At 47.1% G+C, this 21396-nt stretch overlaps 1 protein-coding gene across 17 annotated transcripts in view; it reads right to left on the bottom strand.

The window, feature by feature from the left end:
* Window positions 1-8155, bottom strand: part of LOC138491330 (E3 ubiquitin-protein ligase TRIM15-like) — a 362853-nt gene extending 354698 nt beyond the window's left edge. For all 17 annotated transcript variants that reach the window (XM_069617789.1, XM_069617794.1, XM_069617791.1 and 14 more), the window contains exon 1: window positions 8037-8155. The gene's annotated coding sequence lies outside the window, so the exon portion shown is untranslated. The remainder of the gene's footprint in view (window positions 1-8036) is intronic.
* Window positions 8156-21396: the final 13241 nt, after the last annotated feature.

Genomic DNA, 21396 nt, shown 5'->3' with positions numbered 1-21396 from the left:
TGACTATGGCCTGATTCATTTACCGTATAACAACAAATGGAAACTGATTTCCCCTCCCTTATACCCCATTACTAGGTGAGGTATATCACTATTGAAGCCGTATTTGTTTCGGCACTCGGTCAACCAAGCACTCTTTTAAAAATAAAATATCTTGATTTATTCAAAAAGTTTTTTGTAAAAACATAAAAACACTGTATTTCATTTAACACAAATATACAGATTGTGATATTGTGCGGTTAGTATGGTATGTGACTTGATTTCCTGTTTGACACATGCAACCATTAATGATTATCAGCCCTGTAGGTGCTTCCCTACCAAATTCATAGGATTGTCTTACTAGCATAATGCTTCATGAGAGGTAAGGCTTCTCATTGCATTGGTCTACTCTAGAGTGGTAATTATTGGCCACTGCATAGGCTCCATGGAAGCTAGTGAGCTGTTAAGGTTGTCTTACTAGCACACTGCTTCACGAGAGGTAAGGATTCTCATGGCATTGGTCTACTCTAGAGTGGTAATTCTTGGACACTGCATAGGCTCCATGGAAGCTAGTGAGCTGGTAGGGTCGTCATACTAGCACAATGCTTCACGAGAGGGAAGGCGGTAGGCTTCTCATTGCATTGGTCTACTCTAGAGTGGTCATTCTTGGCCAATGCATAGGCTCGATGGAAGCTAATGAGGTGTTAAGGTCGTCTTACTAGCACAATACTTCACAAGAGGGAAGGCGGTAGGCTTCTCATTGCATTGGTCTACTGTAGAGTGGTAATTTCAGTCCAGTGCATAGACTCAAGAGAGGCTAGTGAGATGGTAGGGTCATCTTACTGGCACAATCCTTCATGAGTGGGAAGGCAGTAGTACTCTAGAGTGGATTCTTGGCCACTCCCCATAGGGCTCAATGGGAATGGGGAGGGAGCTAATAACAGGCATGATAATAACGGGCCCGTTGTTAGCATGCTGGTCCTTTAGCGGCTCCCACTAAGGGCGCCTGGTAAAACCAGCCACCCTTAGCGGGACCCGCTAAAGGACCTTGTAATGCGGCGGTAAGGGGTTAACGGCACCGGCACCCTTCCCGACACCGTTAACCCCTTACCGCCAACCTCAGAATGAGGCCCAAAGTATTCTTGAAGCTAGCTATGTAGTGAATAGATTGCGGCAAGCACCAATGTATACATATATAGGGGTAAGTAAAGAATGTATGTTTCTACAACGTGTTATAGCAGAGCTGGACCAGAGAAGGAAGGCCTTTTCCAGTGTGTCGCAGTTGAAAAACAATTGAATTACAGAAGTGAATCTCAGAGAGGCGAGGCTGGATCAGCCCCAAGAAGCCACGGTTTTATCGGACTGGGATGAGCAGACATTAGTCACAATCGTGTGAAAGAATGAAACTCCTGTTCAGAAGGCATGGACGAAAACAAGGAAGGCGTCAGAGGTTTATTAAAAAATAGTATTTGAAATGCACCAGAGCTCAAATTTGTGGTCCTCAGTCACGTGGATGGATGGAACTGGACAAACATGACAAACCACACCTACACAGAGGGGCAGAGCGTGCCTCTACTCCCCTGAATTCACATGAGCAAGGAACATTTCCAAGGCCAGTTTCAAAGGCTTGATTGGCATGCAGACCACTGAGGTGATGATAGATGATATGCTAAGTGTTGAGAAGCTATGGTTATGACCAGCTCACCAGCACCTGGAAGTCCAGCCTCTGTGCTGCTAATGTGGGTGGAAAAGTACTGACGGATGTAAGAGTGCCAACCAATTGTAAAGGGCGCGTAATTAAGAGCCATATAGTTTGTATAAACAATGGGACGTTATGTATTTAGTGATGTTCATGGTGACTTGTTTGAAGGGTGGACTTAATAGTCCCACCTGATATTGAAGAGTCTATTACTTTCTAGACTAGTATGGAACATATATCTAGATGTTCCCCTTAAGCTTATCATATTTGTCACTAGGTTTTTGTAGTTTGCCTCGTAGGATGGCATCAGCAAATATGTAGGTTAATGTCATCAATGATGAGTTTTTGTTATATAAAGAATGTTTTTTATGAAATACATTGAGAGACCATGCTATTAGACGTCCACTGATGTCCGTCTACTCCCTGTTTTAGATAATTGATATTAAAACAGTCAACTTTACCAACTTCCTGAGTCTTTTTGATTATTTATGTTTGAGTATCTTCTGCATCCCCATTCATCTCGAAGTATTGCTACCTCATCTTAAAGAACTACATCGGCTGTCCCGGTTCCGATTCGAAACTGTACAAGTTATCTAAGGTAAGGCCTGTCGCTGACAGAATGTCCAAGAGATTCTGTAATCTTCCGTTTACTTTGCAGTCTAAACTCTTGAAAGATAAATCGGTTCTAATGCATGAGTATTGCCTAAGATGCACAGGTTCCCTTAATTTTCTCTTGGCTGAACTGAGGATGGGTACCTCGAGGTGTCATGAGTTGCGCAGGCAGATCTAGGCAGAAATAGAATTTCACTGTGGTCACACGCATTTCATTGACAAGCACATGCTCGGGATCCCTGGCTCTAGAAAGATGATGCAGGACCAAAGGGCCCTCTTTGGAAGACACAGGTGCCCTTGCATTCCGCAAAAGAAAAGAACAAATATTTGACTGCTAAGTCAAGTCTTCTCAGGCTTGTTTGAAGAATGACCAGCCCACAATGCGCTGAAATGCAGGTGAGGGGCCAGACTGCCTGTATGGCACTAAGCAGAGGTGTTGATGACAAAGTGCGTGCATTGATTTTAAAAGGGATGTCAGGGTGATACCAGGGAAGGATAACGACAGAATGCAAGAGTTAAGCTGAAGACTGTGCCGAGACGAGTATGCAAACTAGAGAACATGTTGCAAATATGTTGCCACTAACAATACATTGGCATTTTGCTACCCACTTGTCATTACGGGCTACCTTTACTGCTTTCAGGGATATGCTGGCAGCCGCTTATGGTGATCTTTCTGTAATGGCATTCGCATGCCGAATGGCTACTGAAATCCTTGATTCTAGTGACTTTTTGTCTCACCCTCCTAGACTATAGTGCAGTTCCCTAACGTTATCACTGCCTTTCCTGGGTGGATGTGGCTTAGATAGTGGAGGTTCCGACTACCATGACCAAGAGACGGGCTTCCAAAGGCGCCAGCACACAGATGCTGAGATATACAGCCGCTACCAATATCACCTCTCTGCTCATATTCGTTAGGTCTCATGTGGGTCCTACACTCTCACTTAAATGTGTTCTAAACGCCATTACCTTGGGCAAATAGTAATGTACTCAGGCTGTTATGCAAATGGTGCTTAGATGCACTATCCAAGTGGACCCACGCATCCATTTCCAGCTTTTGAAAATATGATTAAGAGGCCCGGTCACATCCCTTCTAGCTACTATCTAGGGATCACTGCATTTCCACTGAACAACCTTTCTATATGCACAACTTGTCTAAATACCCTTTCCTAATGGAAGCCTACATAAGTCTATGAAAGCCCTTGCTATGGAAGTCCTCATCTCCACCAGCACCCTCAGTAAGAGTCAGCATCTGCAGCAGGCATAGCCATCTCAATGGCTGAATGGCTTTCCTTCACCAAACATCTTCTGAATGGATACATTCATCCGGTCAGTACATCACACCCAATGGAAGCTTGCATGTCCTTTAGGGAAGCATTGCCTGCGGACACCCTCAACTGTTCCAGCTCCCTCAATAGGATCCAGCATCTTCAGCATGCATGCCCATTTCCATGAAAGAATGTGTCACTGGTTCGATTCCGCGCTTAGAAACCTCTGGGTATTAAGTGCAATATAAATAACATATCAAATCATATCATGCATTCACCAAACACCTTCTCAATTGATAAGTCCATCCCGTCTACACATCCACGCCCAATGGAAGCCTATATGTCCTATATGAAAACTCTCCCTATGGAAGCCCCCATCTCTCCCACTATCCTTGATACCTGCCAACATCTTAGAGCATGCATGCCCATCCCAATGAAAGAATGGGTTTCCTTCACCAAATATCTTCTCAATGGATAAGTCCATGCCATCTGTACATCCGCACCCAATGGAAGACTACATGTCCTTTAGGTAAGCCCTCGCTATGGACACCCACATCTCTCACAACACCCTCTGTAGGAGCCAGCATCATCTGCAGGTATACCCATCTCAATGGAGGAATGAGTTTCCATCATCAAACACCTTCTCAATTGATAAGGCCATCCTGTCTGTACATCCACACCCAATTGAAGCCTGCATGCCCTCTATAAACCCCCCCCCCCCAATGGTAATCCCCATCTCTCCCAGCATCCTGAGTAGAAGCCAACATCTTCTGCATGCATACCCACCTCAATGGAACAATGTGTTTCCTTCAGCAAACACCTTCTCAATGGATAAGTGCTTTGCTTCTGTACCCACACCCAATGGAAGCCTGCATGTCTTTTAGGTAGGCCCCTTCCCAGGATCTAACTATGTATCTTCTTCCCCAACCTCAGTGCAAGCAAGAACCTCCACTTCCAAACCCCTCGTAATGAAAGACTGTGCAACCGTCCTTTTATGTGCCCTTCTAAGTGAATGGCTTCATCTCCTCTATGGCCTGTCTCAAATAAAGCCTGCCATCCCTAACCATGGCACTTTGAGCAGGGGCTTCTTCTCTGTACTCACTTTAAATGGAAGCCTCCGTCTCTTTTAGACTCTGCCTTCCAATGCAGTCTTGCCTCTCGCCTGCATACCGCTCTCATTAGAGAGCAAGCCAACATGGCTTCCCTCCTGAGAACCTGCCAATGGGATACCTTGTCTCCTCTAACACCTGCCATCTTAGGTGCCCTTCTCGATGGAATGCCACATCCCGTCTACACCTTGTCTCAAAGGATCCCCTTTCAGCCTACAGCTTTCTGCATCTCCCTTGTGCTTTGATCATACAGCACCTTGCCGAAGTCCTACATGAAACTGTTAATGTTTACCACCTCCCTACACAAGCCACACCCAATGGTCTCCACATTCTGCCGGAAAAATCTTTTCGCAATTAGGATACAGTAGGAAACTCTTTTCACAAAGGCCTAAAATGCGTTTAACCACCTACACAAATCCCTCCCCAATATATATCTCCACTAGGCCATCCCAAGCGGGTCAAGTAAGGGGACGTCAGAAACATGGCTCTGTTGTGTACTTTGCATTGCTCAAAGAACGTTACACTTTAGGTCAGTGGGTTGAGCCTCGGCAGCAGTCAGAGGTTCAAGCAAATGCAGTTTACATGGTGTAACCCCAGCAGAGACAGCACACCCCACATGCAGGATTTTAATGAAGTAGAAGCACTTATTTACGCTAAGGCTAAATAGGGGTGCATCGATCATTCACTTTAAGGTGCAGACTACACAGATAGTCAATATTATGCAAACTGAACACAGGTGATGTTTTATCAATTTGTAAAGTCAGTGCTTATTTATGAGTTATATGAGTTATCTGCAAACTTTGACAAAGTCAATATCAAGCAGACAATTGTGAACACCGATGAACAGCACGCTGCTCAGCATTACCCAACGATCGCCTTACAATATAAGGTGGAACGCCGGCACGCAGAAGTGCACTATGCCAAATGGCGCACCTTTTAGTTGAGAGGTAGGGTTACTCCTGCCCCCACACCCAAATCCTGCACTGAAGAGAGGCATGGTGTTTTTCGTGCAGCCTGTAACAGTTCTGGGCAGTTTGCCACAGTGTGGAAGACTTCATGATTGACGTGGACCCGTCCACCACAAAGAATGTTCTAGTAACCTTGTCTCTGTAAATCTCTGCTTTGGTTAAGTTTTGAAGTCTGGGTCATTAGCACTACAAATGGCAATTTGCTTTTCAAAGCCCCACATTTAATTCTCAGTCCGTACCTAGGCCTAAGTAAACAGAATCACAAAGTAAACCTATTCTTAAAAGATTTTAAAAATTGACTGGTTCATGTCTGCTTCTTTGACGAGCATAAACCATGTTCACTTTTTTGTGTAAATTAAGTTTTGCACATTATGCATATCTGCAAGATACATGTCTGTGCCAAACAATGCTCTCAGTCAAGTGACTTTATCACACAGTGCCTTCAAGGGTGTGTGTATGTCTTGAAGATAACGCAACCTATAGGGCAGTTTGCACAGATCCAAAGTTGTCCAATGTGAAGTGTAAAAACATAAACATGTCACTGCTTTTATGTTAACATCGTATTGCATTGTGGTACCTGAAGTCTTCCATGTATAGTGCCCAGATATGGTGAATGAAATGAGCTACACATGTCAGAGCCCACAAAACAAAATCTGAGTGTTATTACTCATTAGTAGCTTTATTGGTTGAGAGACTGTTCCTATTAACCAGTTGGTTGTTTTCGGATTACTGCTGTACAGCAGAAGAGACATTTACTTCTGCCAATATGCTCCTCAAATGGTGCCAGGGGCACATATTTGTAGATCAATGCCCTTACGCCTTAGGATCCTCTGGCGCTTTATACATTAATTAAATTAACTGAATTAATTACATTTAAAACATCACCAGACATATTTGAACAACTCAAATGCATAGGTTTTAATTCAGGCAGGGCCATCAATGACTTGCTTCCAAGTGCAGTCAATAAAATATGTGCCATTTAGTTGGGTAAATGCAACATGTTATTTACAAAGCCCTGCAGCCCCGGCGCTCACTACTGACACATTGGGCCTCATTACGTCCCAGGCGGAAAACCATGGTGCTAATAGCACCATGGTCCATGCCAGTAACTTACCGACTCCGCCATGGAGAAAGGGGGAATTACCACCCCATTACAAGGTTGGCGGGCGGTAATTCCCCCTTCCTCCATGGCCCTTCCCTATTCCCATTGTTGCCCCATAGGGCTCAATGGGAATGGGGAAGGCGCTAAGTACGGTACCACAAATTGCGGTACCGTACTTAGCACCAAGGTCCCTATGCGAGTCCCTACTTTAACGGCTGGTGTAGACCAGCCGTTAAGGTCTGGTCCCGCAAAGGGGCCTCGTAATCAGGCACTAATGGGTTAACGGCGCCGCAACCTTTTACAGCGCCGTTAACCCATTAGCGCCAGGGTCGTAATGAGGCCCTTTGAATTGTACTCCTTGGGCTAAGTAACTCCTACACCAGCTGTATGAAACCTGCGACTGTCCTGAGGTTTTTCACCACAACTCCCATGATCCCCCAATATTGAGTCTAAAGCATCAGAAAGGGTACATGTTGCAGACCCTGCTGTAATCTACAGTGGTTTTGTCAAAGTAGGGATTGGGAGCCCAAGGCGATAGCTGGTATTGTTTTGCTCCCCTCTTTGACCACACATTTGGGGATCCAGTTTCCCTTATATAGAACAGGACTTTTTGTATGGTTGCCGCCACCTTGCGGCTCTGAAATGTTCAAAACCCCCATACACGTCTTTCTTTATGGGAGCTGCTGCAGCGAGAGATGGAAAGTGAGAGTTTAAAAACCACAAAACCAGCAACCAGGCAAAGATATAGTGGAGAACATTGACCACAGTTACTCAAAAATACTCAGGAGGAAGAACCTTCTTGCAGATCAAAAACAAAAGTTGAATACACATCCTTTTATCGTACATGTTTATTAATCTGAACCCAGCAAAAGTGTTAATATACAGAATAATAATAATAATAATAATAATAATAATAAAAATAATAATAATACTAATAATAATAATACTAATAATAATAATAGCGATGATACTGTGCACCTGTGTAGCACACACAAGAATTGTTTGGTTACAGATATATTTTTTATGATCTAAGTCAATGGGATTAATTGTATTAAAGCTCAGAATGATTAGCATCTGAGGTGGTCCTGATTCTGTGGCCTGCCAGGTCGGGAGCAGGTGCTTTCAGAAAGCAAAGAGACGATGTTAAGGATTTGAAACCGTTGCTTAGCCGCATATTTTAGACGTCGTTACTTAACCCAATGAGCTAAGCTGGGGGTAATATGCATTTGGAGTTCTGTTCATTTTGCAAGAGACCATGGGCACAGGAACCAATGCCTACACAATCCTCTGAGTAGAATTCCCTACCTGACAGACAAGAAGCCGCTTGCTTGGGTGCGTAGAGAGCTTTCGGAACCGGCCTGGCATGCACACAAAAAGAACTGCTAGCAGAGTTGTCGCAACACCGAGGTCGTGTCTGCACAGGGCTTAAGAAGGCACAGGGTGTGGCTGCGCAGGCGGGGAGAAAGGCAGGGACTGGGAGTGCAGAAAGGGATGAGACACTGAACGATGTGCACAAGCAAACATCTCCTGACAGACAAAGCAATCGATCAGCATTATGGATAATATTGATCAGCTCTCGGATTGTATTCGCAGTTTGCTGGTTTCAGATTGTGAAGAGGTGCTCAAGAAGGTACACACATTGGTACGAGAAAAATTCAGCAGAGGGTTTAGAGGCGGCCACACATTCGAATATCCTTTTTCTGGTGATTTTTCATCTTCCCACAGAGTCTAATTTCTATCACAAATTTTGGTCCTCGGCTACAAATGTTCTGGTGTGAGAAATGATACATAGTGTGATCTCCCTGTTTGACTGCCGGATGTTGAAACACACTATGAGCCTCATTGTAAATTTGGCAGTGAAGTAAAAAAGTGGAGAATTTTCATTCACCAATATTTTTTATGCGCTAACAAAACGGCTGCAACTTTTACCACCCAGCTGTGTTATACGTTTGGTGTTGTAGAGCAGGATGGAGCTCCAGCAACAAGCTGGATGTAAATCTTCCACCATAAGGCTAAAAATCGACAGATTTACCTCAACGAAATTACCACTTGTGCTAAAGCTGCCAAAATCCCCATGGAGTCTTGCAGACTCTAAAAACTGAGACTTACATTGCATTACCATCATTCGCAATGCTGCTGTAAATTTGTGGGACACGGGCGGTTATGGTAAATGGGCTTGAGAGTGATTTCTTGGAAATAATTTGGAATTACCATAGTTGCCAGAGTTCAAAGTACTGCCTGATTCCTTGTCTGCCCTGTCACACCAGGTTTTAGTGATAATGGGCTTGATTCATAGAAAAAGTGCAAAGTCCCTGCAAAATACTTTGCACCTAAAACAGCTTGCGGCTACTTGCAGGCAAAGGTTTTCATGTGCGTTGCGTGTATTGGTGTATTTCTAACTGTAAAGTCACCCGAGGTAAAAAGAAAATCGAGTTGCGCCCGGAACGCCTACAACATGCCCCCACGCAAACAAAAACCATTGACAAATAACCTTTTCGCCTACCTTTGCGCTTACCTTAGACCCACGATAAAGCACGCCGGCGAAATTGCGTGCCGACCTCCCATAACTCAAGTCAGCACCCCGTGCCATCCCCCTGCAACTCAAGGCAGCACCTCGGCGAAACTGCAGACGTCAATCCGTTATTCAAGGCTGCACCACGGCGAAACTGCTCCCCCTGTAACTCAAGGCAGCACCCCAGTGAAACTGAGTGCCGACCCCCCGTATCTCAAAGCAGCACCCCGGCAAAACATGCGGACCGTCAACCTGTTATTCAAAGCTACAATCTGGCAAAACTGCGATACCGTCCCTCTCCACTCAAGGCAGCCACTCTGGCAAAACTGGGTGCCATCCCCCCATAACTCACGGCAGCACCCCATTAAAGCTGGATGTTGTCCCCCCGTAACTCAAGGCAGTAACTCAGCGAAACTGCAGACTGTCAACCCGTAATTCAAGGCTGCACCCTGGTGAAATTGCACACCGCCCCTCCCATAACTCAATGCATAACCCCAATTGCATGGTGTGGCACCACAACTCAAGACAAAACTCCAGCAAAACTGTGTGTCATCCCCCTGCAACTCAAGGCTACAACCCCGTCAAGGCACCTAAACTTCTGGCCTAGACCCCTCAAGTGCTGACACCACCCACTACCCCCACTGACCACCGCTGCAAACCCCAGACAGCAGCCTCAAGTCCTGACACCACCAACCAACCCCCACTGACCTACGACACAACCCCCAGGCAGCCCCCTCAGGTCCTGACACCACCCACCACCCCCACTGACCTCCACCACAACACCCAGGCGGTCCTCTCAAGTACTGACATCACCCACCACCTCCACTGACCTCTGCCATATCGCCCAGGCAGTCCCCTGCCAGTGCACCCCCATCCCCTCACACTCCTGACCTCCGCCACAACCCTCAGGCAGCCCCATGCAGTAACCCCCTCCCCACACCTCCCTGACCTCCGCCCCAACACCTAGGCAGCCCCCTGCTCGTCTGCTTCCTTACCAGTCCAATGTGGATCTTCAACTTACCTCAACTCCTCTGGCCTGTCTCCACCATGAAGTATACCTGCCACATATCATCATCCAACATGATCAATTTGGAGCACTGCTGTTGAATCCTGGCCTGTTGCATATTCCATTACTCCCTGGTGGAACACACTCATCTGGCACTGCAATGCAAAGTGACATATCCATAGTGTATTTGTGCCATTGCAATTCACTGCAAGTGAATGCCCTTGGAGACAGAAGCCCAACGAATCACAGACTGTGCCTAATCATAAATAATGGCTGGGTGCATTCCAGCCTGTGCAATAGAAGACAGGTAGGTAGGGGTGTCAATGTCCAGGCCAGTGTGCAAAGCAGAACAGGCCTGTGTCGGGACGATGTGAAGCATGTCAGAGATTGCGTTACTCATAGTTCAGTCTAGTGTTGCAGCTAGATTGAACTGTCAATCATGGAACTCATCTGCATTCCAGTGGCAGAGGTAATGCATGATATGAGAGAAGGTAGTGGTTGATTGCAGATGTGGGTGTATGGTTGGCCGTACCTTCTGAGAGATTCAACAATATCCCATTGAGTGCACATGTGATGAGTGTAGCCCATTAATACACAGTGAACACCCACAATGGAAAATACTCTCAACAGTGAAAAAAGTGTCCAGGGTCGGACTGGGACAAGAAGTATGACCGGACACCCAAAAAAAAGTGGCCCACTCCTCGCCTCAAAAAAGTGGCCAACCCCTCACCTCAAAAAAAGTGGCCCTCAAACCATCATCCGTGAATCACGTCAATTCACGACTTTACAGAAATTGCTACTTATGGAGGGTTCATGTGTCTGTTACATTACAACACAACTCATAAAATAACATAACTTTGCATACAAGAATGGATCACCATATGTATCATTAATATCTGTGTGTATAGAGCCATATTGTCATATTACTGTGAATGCAAGCAGCCGTCTAAGGCAAAATGATAATATGTTATTGCATAGCACTTATGTTTAAGCTCTTTTTTATAGAACAAATATGCATACAATATCACCCAACATGCGTTGGTACTCATTTATCGACCTCAGAAGGATAAAAGGCCGAGATGGCCTTGCTAGGATTCGAACCTGCAACTTGCAGATCACTCACACATCACAGCAGCAAGCGGTCAACCCACTGAGCTATCATATCGGCTATTGCAAAATGAGCAATTATTATCCACTAGATACCATTAAACTGGTAACTGAGCTTTAACAGCAGACCAGTTAAGTTCATCTGCAGGTCTGGTGCAAATTTTGCTGCATGTCAAGCCTGCGTACATCTACTATCAAGGTTTCAGAGGTAGGGTGGCCAACTTTACAAAATGGTTTTGCAGGACACTTTAGAAGAGGTAGCCATTGAAAGCTGCCTGCAGTGTGCGCGGTTCCATATAGTGTAATTCCACCTTCCACCCCGTCCCATCCACTTTTGGGGTAAATTAGTGGCAGATGGCATTTTAACACACATAGCACAATAAAACGGTGGGACCATTATAGAAGTCCCTTACGAGCAAAGTTCCTGTCTGCGCATGCCCACACGCTTATCACAGCAGATTCCGGCAAGTAAATGGAATGCCCAAGAAATTGAACAACCACATACAATAATTCTTGCATGAGCTGAGATATACGCAGTAGATTCAGTTTGCCACCGTGTGCGTGGTGCAAAATTGGTTTGCACCGCCGTGCCCCCGAGAAAAATCATTTTGCAATTACGGGTGTGAAAGCCAGAAAACCGGGGAAGTGGTCCAACATGCATGCGCACCCGTTCCGACTTAATGCACATTTTTTGAAACGCATCCCTCGGCTAGTAGGGATTACGGGCGTTTGAAATCATTGCTGTTTCCTTCCTGTCAAAAGCGCCTAAAATCACATGGGGGTGCAGGTTAGCGGGGTAGCGGCTTAAATCCACCCAAAAAGGCAGGCTCTTGGTGGGCTTCTAAGGATACCCATGCCAATTCCTGGCCGGAGATGGGGTGCAACGCATGACACATCGGGCCTGATTGACAGCGCTTTTTCAATGGGATATACCCATTGCAAAATGCTTTGTGAATCAGCCCCATTGTGTTCTCTTGGGCAAATCTCTTTATCCAAACGTGCCCCTGACGGGAAGGTTATCTCCCCTTAACCTGGACACTACAGGATATTGGCTGGAAAACCAACACTGGCAGCACAAATCATATATGTTTTCAAAATTTTAAAAACAACAACAGCAGCCGCAGCACTTCACTTTGGTTCTTACTTACTTTGCATGGCGCAAATTGAAACTCGAATCCTTCAACAAGCCGACGCTGCTCGTCGCCTGTTTCGTACTCCCCTTGCACTGCAGGTTGCTGGCCAGGCCTGCTGCTGCAGTCACCCTGGTGTCTCCAGTCCCCAGCCTCCAGGCAGCATGTGCTGGTGGCATGCACTGCATCCAGCCAGATCCAATGTGCATGACTGGCAGCCTGGCGCCAGGTTGGCGGGACTCGGGAGCCAGGCCAGCCCATGTTGATGAAGTGTGAAATTGAAAACAGTCTTGAGGGCGTGGGGTGGACCCCTGCCCATCCATGCTGTGTTTTGCAAGTAACTTTTGGCATCGTCTGCGTCTCTCTTTGTTGCAGGCTGGCGCTGCAGCCAGCAAATCAATGGCACCTGCCACAAAATCTATTCTGACACCCCATGACTCAGGCAGACGCGAGGCCCCCCTGAGCGCGAGGCCTGGGAAAGTTTGCCCGGAGCCCCTTCACCCCTTCGTGGCGGCCCTGGCTGTCTCTGCAGAGCAACACAAACTGGCTCTCTGCAGACCCAGACAGGCCCAGGAGTGCTTCAGAAACGGGCTTGTCGTCCCTTGCATGATTTCGGCCCGACCTCGGACCGATGGGCCAAGGGCCCAGTCCGACCCTGGAAGTCTCAGCACCTCCAAATTGACAAGCAAGTGCCAAAGGAACACCAAATCATCAGTGGACCTGAGATTCACACAACATACAATACACCATAACTCTAGTAGCCAATGTGCAGAGGTGAATGATAGGTCACCAGACACAACACACACATAAACAGGGTGGAACATGTGGCAAGAGACATGAACAAGTGAGTATACATCCACAATGAGAGAGCATGAACATATACATCACATATCTCACACATCAACACAATCAACCCGGTATGCACACCAGTACACACACACACACACACACACACACACCAAAATGTGTATCTCAAACAACACCAGCACACCAACACTGAAAACTGCTATTGCCACCTCATGTTGCCTGCTGGACATATTCCCACGTGTGAAATGGATGTGCACATGTCCATGTCAATCCAAAGAATGCCAACATGTCAGGCACAAACCAAACCATGCCATACCACTAACACACACATCCACACCATGTAATCAAAAGCACAAGCTGTATGTGTTTCAAAGCACAAAAGTAGGCAAGCGACACATGTGCATTAGAAACCTGTCAGAAATATGATAACAAAAAGCACAGCACCTCCCGACATCAACAGGAGCACACCCATGTTCATTGAGCATGGATGCCACATCCATTTCACACATGTCCCCCAGCCAACATCACAATAATGACATGAGACACACATTGATAATCCAGTCACGTAACATCTATTGGACCCATGCACTTTGAGAACATTGCAAAAGTAAACGTGCCATTGGACAAAGAGACTGCAACAAGTGTGAGTTGAACGACATAAAACTTGTATTAAAACTATGTACACATAAAAAATGGGAAGGGAAAACTATCCAAGGATGAAATCAAATGAAAGTCCAAAATTAAACCAAACACTACTGAACTATTTACAATGTCAGTGGGCTAGTCCGATGGGATGTCGGACACGGCTCCCACCAGATATAACTCCACCAGCATCCCCTTACTGTAGGGGGGCCTCTGTATGTTCTTGAAGGCCTTGCTGGTTGCCCAAAAAGTATCCCTCTGCGTTCTCTGCCACCCGGCAGGGCTCTCCCAGGATGGCTGCCTGCCCCCCCTGTCAATTGCTCATCCGCCTTGGCTCTGGCCCTCCAGATGGCTGCACCCTGTGCACGCTACCACTCCACCTCCTGCTGCCTTGCATATCATACCCTGGCAGACACCAGGTTCTCCAGGTTGATCTTGACCCCCTACCTCAGTTGACATACCTGGGTGCCATTTTGCCTCGTCTGGGTGACAATGCCCTTCAGAATGTGCCTCCGCACAGCCAACATCTGCTGCTGCTTGGGAGTGGGTGCCCCAGGTCTGGACTCCCTCCGACCAGATGACCGTTTTTGTTGCGGGAGTAGGCACCTGCACTGCCATCAATTGCCTGCTGCACCACCACAACCTGTTCCTGTTGGGCCCCTGATCTGGGTCAGTGACCCCTCTGCTGCCGATGTTGGGACTTCCACCTCAACTAGGGACAGGGGTACATCCAGACCGTGTGTTGGTGGGACTGGTGTACAGGGGGCCATGGTGGAAAGTGGCATGAAAACTGCAGTGGAGGACAATTGGTCCACAGAGATGGAAGTGGTGGACAGGTCCATTGAATGGCCAGCCTACAGAGGCCACCCGAGAGGAGTGCAGTCACCAACTGTGCCAGTTATATAGATATCTGCTTGTGATGCTGTTCAGAATCTGCATGTAACGCTCACCTGATTCCCACAGAGGCGCGGGTCTTGGCAGGAAGGTGTCTGTGACTCGAAAAGTGATGTGCAGGACTCGATTGGCTTCTGGGGTCGAACCTCTTCGCACTGTGTGTCGAACTCGAAGGGTGAGGTTTCTGCAGGTGAAAGAATATGGGGATTAAAGGTCTGGGTTGTTGAATGTCCCTATCTCTCTCTCTCTCTCTTCCCAGCTTGTCTGTAGAGCCCCCCTCCCAGGTCAACATGCTCACCTTAGATAGGTGAATGCTGGGCTCTCCATCTGCGTCTAGTGCAGGGTGCCGTTGCCAGTTCCTTCACTGGTGAAACATTGGCTTCTTGACTTCAGAGGATGGTTACCGTCGTTGTCTGCACGACCGGTAAGTTTCTGGACACCATTTGTCTTTATAGTCTTTTAATGCGTGGCAGTGAAGCGCCTGGAAATTCGTAAGTATGGCAAGCGCTCTAACTGTCTCTTTCCTTGCAGATTAGTTCGTGTTGAAGAGACGCCGGAGTATTCGCAGGCGTTTGATGGCGACGAGCGTGATGGGCGTGAGTAAGTACCTGCTTAATGTCTCTTTCTTTGTCTTTACAAGCGACGATGCAGAATGAAGAAATCCGGAATTCGCCGTGTGCCGGTAATTGTAACAATGCTGTTGTCTTTGCAGGTGAAGATGCAGCGTGAAGAATCCGGAATGCACAGCGTGCCGGTAAGTATAACTATGCTGTTGTCTTTGCAGGTGAAGATGCAGCGTGAAGAATCCGGAATGCACAGCGTACCGGTAAGTATAACAATGCTGTTGATCTTTTCAGGTGAAGGTGCAGCGTGAGACACGGCCGCTGCCGATGGATCAGGTGAGTAAGCACTGCGTGTAAAGTTCGTCTTGCTAACCTGTTGTTTCTGGTCTTTTGCAGGTGCTGATGTTGATCGGGTACGGGAATGGTAAGTATAATTCTTGCAGGTTCAGGATCAAAAGAAGAAAGGCTGGAACAGACTCGGTGAGCGTTCTGCTGCAGATGCAGAATAATGCAAAGCATGTTTCATTAATCGGGTGTGGTTTAAATAGCCTTGGAGTGATGAGGCGTCTTCTTCCACGGCCCCGGAGTGGAGCTGCCCCACCCAGGTAAGAAAGTAGTCCCTGTTCACCGAGGGCTTCTAAGAGGCTGGTAAGTAAGCAGCATGGTCTGCCGCAGGTAAGTCCACCCAAGCACTTTCACACCAATGATGAGCCCGGCGCTTCCAGTGCCGGGACCGATGATTCTGATGAGCCTGGTGCCACCGGCGCCAGGACAAGGTCCAAAAGGTCCCTGTGGGGACCGGCTGGTGCCTAGGATTAGGGTTAGGGGCCTGCTTCCAAGGACGTTGGGCTGGTCCTGGCTCCTTGGAAGCAGTGATCATGACAGTACCCCCCCTCAAGGCCCCTCCTAAGCGTGTCTTCTCCGGGGGCTTTGGCTTGTCGGGGTGATTCAGATGGAATCTCTTGACCAGACGAGGTGCGTGGACATGTTCTGAGGGTTCCCAAGACCTTTCCTGGGGACCGTATCCTTTCCAATCAACCAGATAGTATAATTTAGATCTGGAGATTTTGGAGTCTAGGATGTTCTTTACTTCGAATTCGAGTTCTCCGTCTACCAAAACGGGTTCTGGGAGTTCAGTCAATCGGGTTTCTGGTTGTACTGGTTTTAATAAGGAGACATGGAATACTGGATGTATTTTCATATGCGTAGGTAATTCCAATTTGACAGCCACCGGATTAATTACGGCAGATATGAGGTAGGGTCCAAGGTATCTCGGGATGAAGGTGCGGGGTCCTCTTAAAGGCAGGTGCTTAGTGGATAACCAGACCTGATCTCCTACAGCGTAGTGAGGGGCCTCTTTACGGTGCCGATCGGCTGCCTTTTTGAATTGAGCTTTAGCTCTTTGCAGATGGGCAGTGGCTTCCTTAAAAGCACAGGTGATCTCTGAATGCAAGTGATCCACAGCAGGTGCTTCAATTTCTTGGGGAGGATCCAGGTTGGAGGTTCTAGGATGGTGTCCGTATAATAAGAAAAAAGGAGTCTTTCCGGTTCCAGAATGAGTCGAATTGTTGTAAGCGTATTCAGCGATCCAAAGAATGTCCTTCCAGGGGTTTTCTGTTTGTTGGAGCATGCAACGTAGATATTGTTCTAGTGTCTGATTTGTCATTTCGGTTTGTCCGTCAGTTTGGGGATGGTGACTGGTCGAAAGTCTTACATCAACTTGGGCTAGACGACAGCAACTGCGCCAGAAGTGGGAGATGAATTGACTTCCCCTATCGGAGACTAAAACCGAAGGAAAACCGTGTAAGCGAACGATGTTTGCCAGGAATTCTCGGGCCAATACTGAGGCTGAAGGTAGACCCTTCAGGGGTAAGAAGTGAGCCATCTTGGAGAATAGATCCACGACTACTAAGATGGTAGTATACCCCAAGCATGGAGGTAAGTCCGTGATAAAATCCATGGACAGGGTATGCCATGGACAGGGAGGGATGTCAAGTGGCTGTAATAGGCCGGCTGGTTTCAGCTTTTGACTTTTATTCTGGGCACACACACCGCAGGAGATTACAAAGTCTCTAATATCCTTTTTCCACGATGGCCACCAGAAATGTCTTTTAATCTTTTCCATGGTTTTGGTAATGCCAGGGTGCCCCTCCATTAGAGAATGGTGATAACAGGAGATTACTTGTTTTTGTAGTTTCTCACAGGGCAAGTGCAATCGTCCTCGGAAATATGGTAGGTCTTGATCTACTGAGAATTCTTTTCCCTTTAATTGCCAGTCCTGCAAATCGGTCGGAGTTAGGAGTGATTTAACCGTGGTCTTGATGTCTTCAAAAGATTGAGTGCTGACCAAACCCAAAATCCTTTGTTCTGGGATTATGGGTATTGGATCTGGATTGATCAAATGTTCATCTACTCCCATCCGGGAGAGGGCATCCGCTTTTCCGTTCTTACTGCCTGGTCGATAAGTAATTATAAAGTCAAATTCTGCTAAAAACAGAGCCCAGCGAAGCTGTCTGGAAGACTGAGCTTTGGCTGTTTTTAGATATTGTAAATTGCGGTGGTCAGTCATTACGGTGACTGTGTGTCTGGCTCCTAGAAGATAATGCCGCCAGGCTTTAAAGGCCGATCTGATGGCCAAAAGTTCTTTGTCTGTAATTGAATAGTTGATCTCGGGAGGCGAAAACTTGCAGGACCAAAAGGCAACAGGATGTAGTTGGTGTGTGACCGGATCTCTTTGTGATAACACTGCTCCCATAGCAAGACTAGAAGCATCCGTTTCCATGATCTAAGGAAGTTCTGGGCGAGGATGTTTTAAAACAGGTGCAGAAATGAATTTAGCTTTTAAGTCTTGAAAAGCTTGTTCTGCTTCAGAAGACCACCCAAAACGTTTGTTCTTTTTCAACAGAGCGGTGATGGGCTGGACTATCCGAGAAAATTCAGGAATGAATCTGCGGTAAAAGTTAGCGAATCCTAACATGCTTTGAACTCCTTTTACAGAGGTTGGTGATGGCCAGTTGATAATTGCATCAACTTTCTTTGAATCCATATGGACTCCGTTAGGTGACAATATGAATCCCAGGAACTCGACTTCCATTACGTTGAAAACGCATTTCTCAAGCTTAGCGAAACGATTATGTTGACGCAATCTCTCGAGAACCTTTTTAACGTGTCTCTGATGTTCTTCCTCAGATGATGAATAGACGAGGATGTCGTCAATGTAGACAACAACACACACGTCTATGAGTTCTCTAAGGACATCGTTCATAAAATATTGGAAAGCAGCAGGAGCATTACACAGTCCAAAGGGCATCACTTGATATTCGAATAGCCCGTACTTGGTGCGGAAGGCCGTTTTCCATTCATCGCCCTCTTTTATCCGTACCAAGTGGTAGGCTCCTCTGAGATCCAGCTTTGTGTATATACATGCATCTTTGACTTGGTCCAGGAGTTCAGGGATCAAAGGTAACGGGTATCTGTTTTTAACAGTGATCTGATTCAGGGCGCGGTAATCTATGCAAGTCCTAAGGTCTCCTTCCTTTTTCGGAACGAAGAACAAAGCCGATGAAGCTGGAGATTTTGAAGGACGGATAAACCCGTTAGCTAGGTACTGGTCCAGGTACTGTCTGAGGTGAAGGTTCTCTGGCTCGGTGAGGGCATAGATCCTGCTGCAAGGAGGAGTTGTTCCGGGTATCAGATCTATCTGACAGTCGTAAGACCTATGAGGAGGCAGGGTGTTAGCTTGATCCTTCCGGAAGACGTCTTGAAATTCCTGGTATTCGGGAGGTAATTTGGGAACCTCCTCAGAAGAGATCGCCGCCAGTGAAACATCAGGCCGAGGATAACAAGTGGTGCCGGGACCGATGATTCTGATGAGCCTGGTGCCACCGGCGCCAGGACAAGGTCCAAAAGGTCCCTGTGGGGACCGGCTGGTGCCTAGGATTAGGGTTAGGGGCCTGCTTCCAAGGACGTTGGGCTGGTCCTGGCTCCTTGGAAGCAGTGATCATGACACTGCACATGTAACCTGAACAGCATCCTGAATGGTAGCCGTCTGCCTGGCAATGCCTGCCAGCAGGGGCTGCACTTTTTCTCAGATGGCCTCTTCGGCCCCAAGTGCGGCAACGGTCTGGGTGGAGGCATCACAGAAGGTGGTCACTGCTGCAGCAGATTGCCCAGGGACAGGACATTGTGCAGAACCCTCTGTGGTGGGCTGAACATCGTCATGTTCCTGGGCCAGGTGTGCAGCCTGAACACACTCCATAATGCCCCCACCTGACCCCATATACTGCCTTGCAATGGCCTCCTCCACCATATCCACCACCATCACTGCAGAAGCCCCCAGAGAGCCCTCTTCCCTAATTGGCCCCTGTGTAGCATCACCCTGTCTCACCTCTGCAGAGTCCCCCACAATAACAACCTCCTCAGACTCACCCTCAGCAGCCATATCTGATGGAGTAGGCACTGCCACAGCCACATCGCTCTCCGTAGAAGATGACACAATCTTGCATGGTTGTGGTTTGCGCCTGGGTCTGGGGGACCTGTCCCTGCTCCTATGCTCCACAGCACGGCTAGTGCCCGCTCCGCCAGACCCATAAAGTCCATGTGCGTGTATGTCCCTCACATGCACCTAACATCGCAATCTGTCCTCTATACCCATATGGTCACGTGTAATCGTCAACTCAATTTGCATGTGCACTAGTGCACCAAATCACAAAAACTGTCAGTGCGCATACCCAAGCCTGGTCACATTACCAGATATCTGGCATCCCATACACACTGCATCGACATGAAGCTGAATACTGGTGTAGAGCAGTGAAACACACATGGGAGTACATACAATCATAGATAACCATGCAGAACACAAACACAATGAAGAGGACAATGGCTACTCACCAGCAGCTTCTAGACGTGACTTCCACTGAAAAATGTGTGAGTGGAGCACAGGGTCGAAGGTCTCCAGGGCACAGAGCTGAAGGGGTGACAACTGATGGTCGCCTGAATGGTCCACTGTGTCTGTTAGATAAGATTTTACCTTTAGAACTAAATCTACCTCACTTGTGAGGACCCCAGAACCTTTTGCTGAACTGGTAGATTATTTTTCCCTATACCTCAGTAAGTGGGAACCTTTTTCCACACTCACAGATCATTTCACTCTTTGTATAGGTGTCATTGTTAAGACTCTCCATAGTGTCCTTTATATTTTATCCTCTTTTACAACTTTTAGTCTATACATTTTTATTGTTACAGGGTTACCCTTTGTGCCCCCCTTTTACTTTTTCTGGCTAACCTTGTGAGAACTACAGCTCCCAAGGGGAGAAAGGATATTTCTATACCTTCTACATTTTGTTAGGTGAAATCAACACACCCCACCTTATGCAGAGTTCTGGGGAGATACAATGTATCCCCTTTCTCATTAGCACTGTAACAATACTGTTACAGAGACAAGCTTACCTTAAATGGCTGGCGGCAGTGTACCTTTTTACAAATGCGGTGCACGTTTAATGCGGGCTGTTTTCACAGCTGTAGTAAAGGCACCCATGTGTGCCTTTTTACCACAATGGCCCTTGTCATAGTTTTTTGACATTTTCACACTTCTCTGTCTTTCCCCTGCCCTCCAGGGTGATTAATTCCTTCGTGTGATTGTTATCTCAGCAGGAGACCTCAGTTAGGCCCACTCAGGCTCCAGAGTGTCTGTGAAGGCAGGAAGCAAGGGAGGGGTCCAAAACTATGCAGCCCATTGTCCTCCAGCCTGCATGCACGAATCTAGTTCAAACTGGGAGGCTAGCTGTCCTGAAAGCACTACCAACCCCCCAAGTTGTAATGTAGCATGTCGGTTTGATTGGCTGGGTTCCTGCATAGATGTCCGACCCTGGAAACTGAAGAGGTAGTCGACCACTGGACCTGAATCTGAAGAGGAAGATGAAGAAAACGTGGCTGAGATGACTTCCACCGACCAGGGAGCCTGCTGTGTAACCAGAGCCTGCTATTACCCATCCATCTAAGCAAC

Source organism: Ambystoma mexicanum, chromosome 10 (assembly GCF_040938575.1).
Source record: "Ambystoma mexicanum isolate Mex_15411 chromosome 10, UKY_AmexF1_1, whole genome shotgun sequence".
In the NCBI taxonomy this organism is placed as follows: domain Eukaryota; kingdom Metazoa; phylum Chordata; class Amphibia; order Caudata; family Ambystomatidae; genus Ambystoma; species Ambystoma mexicanum.
The sequence above is the reverse complement of the archived record's forward strand: the minus strand, read 5'-3'. Positions and strand labels throughout refer to the sequence as shown.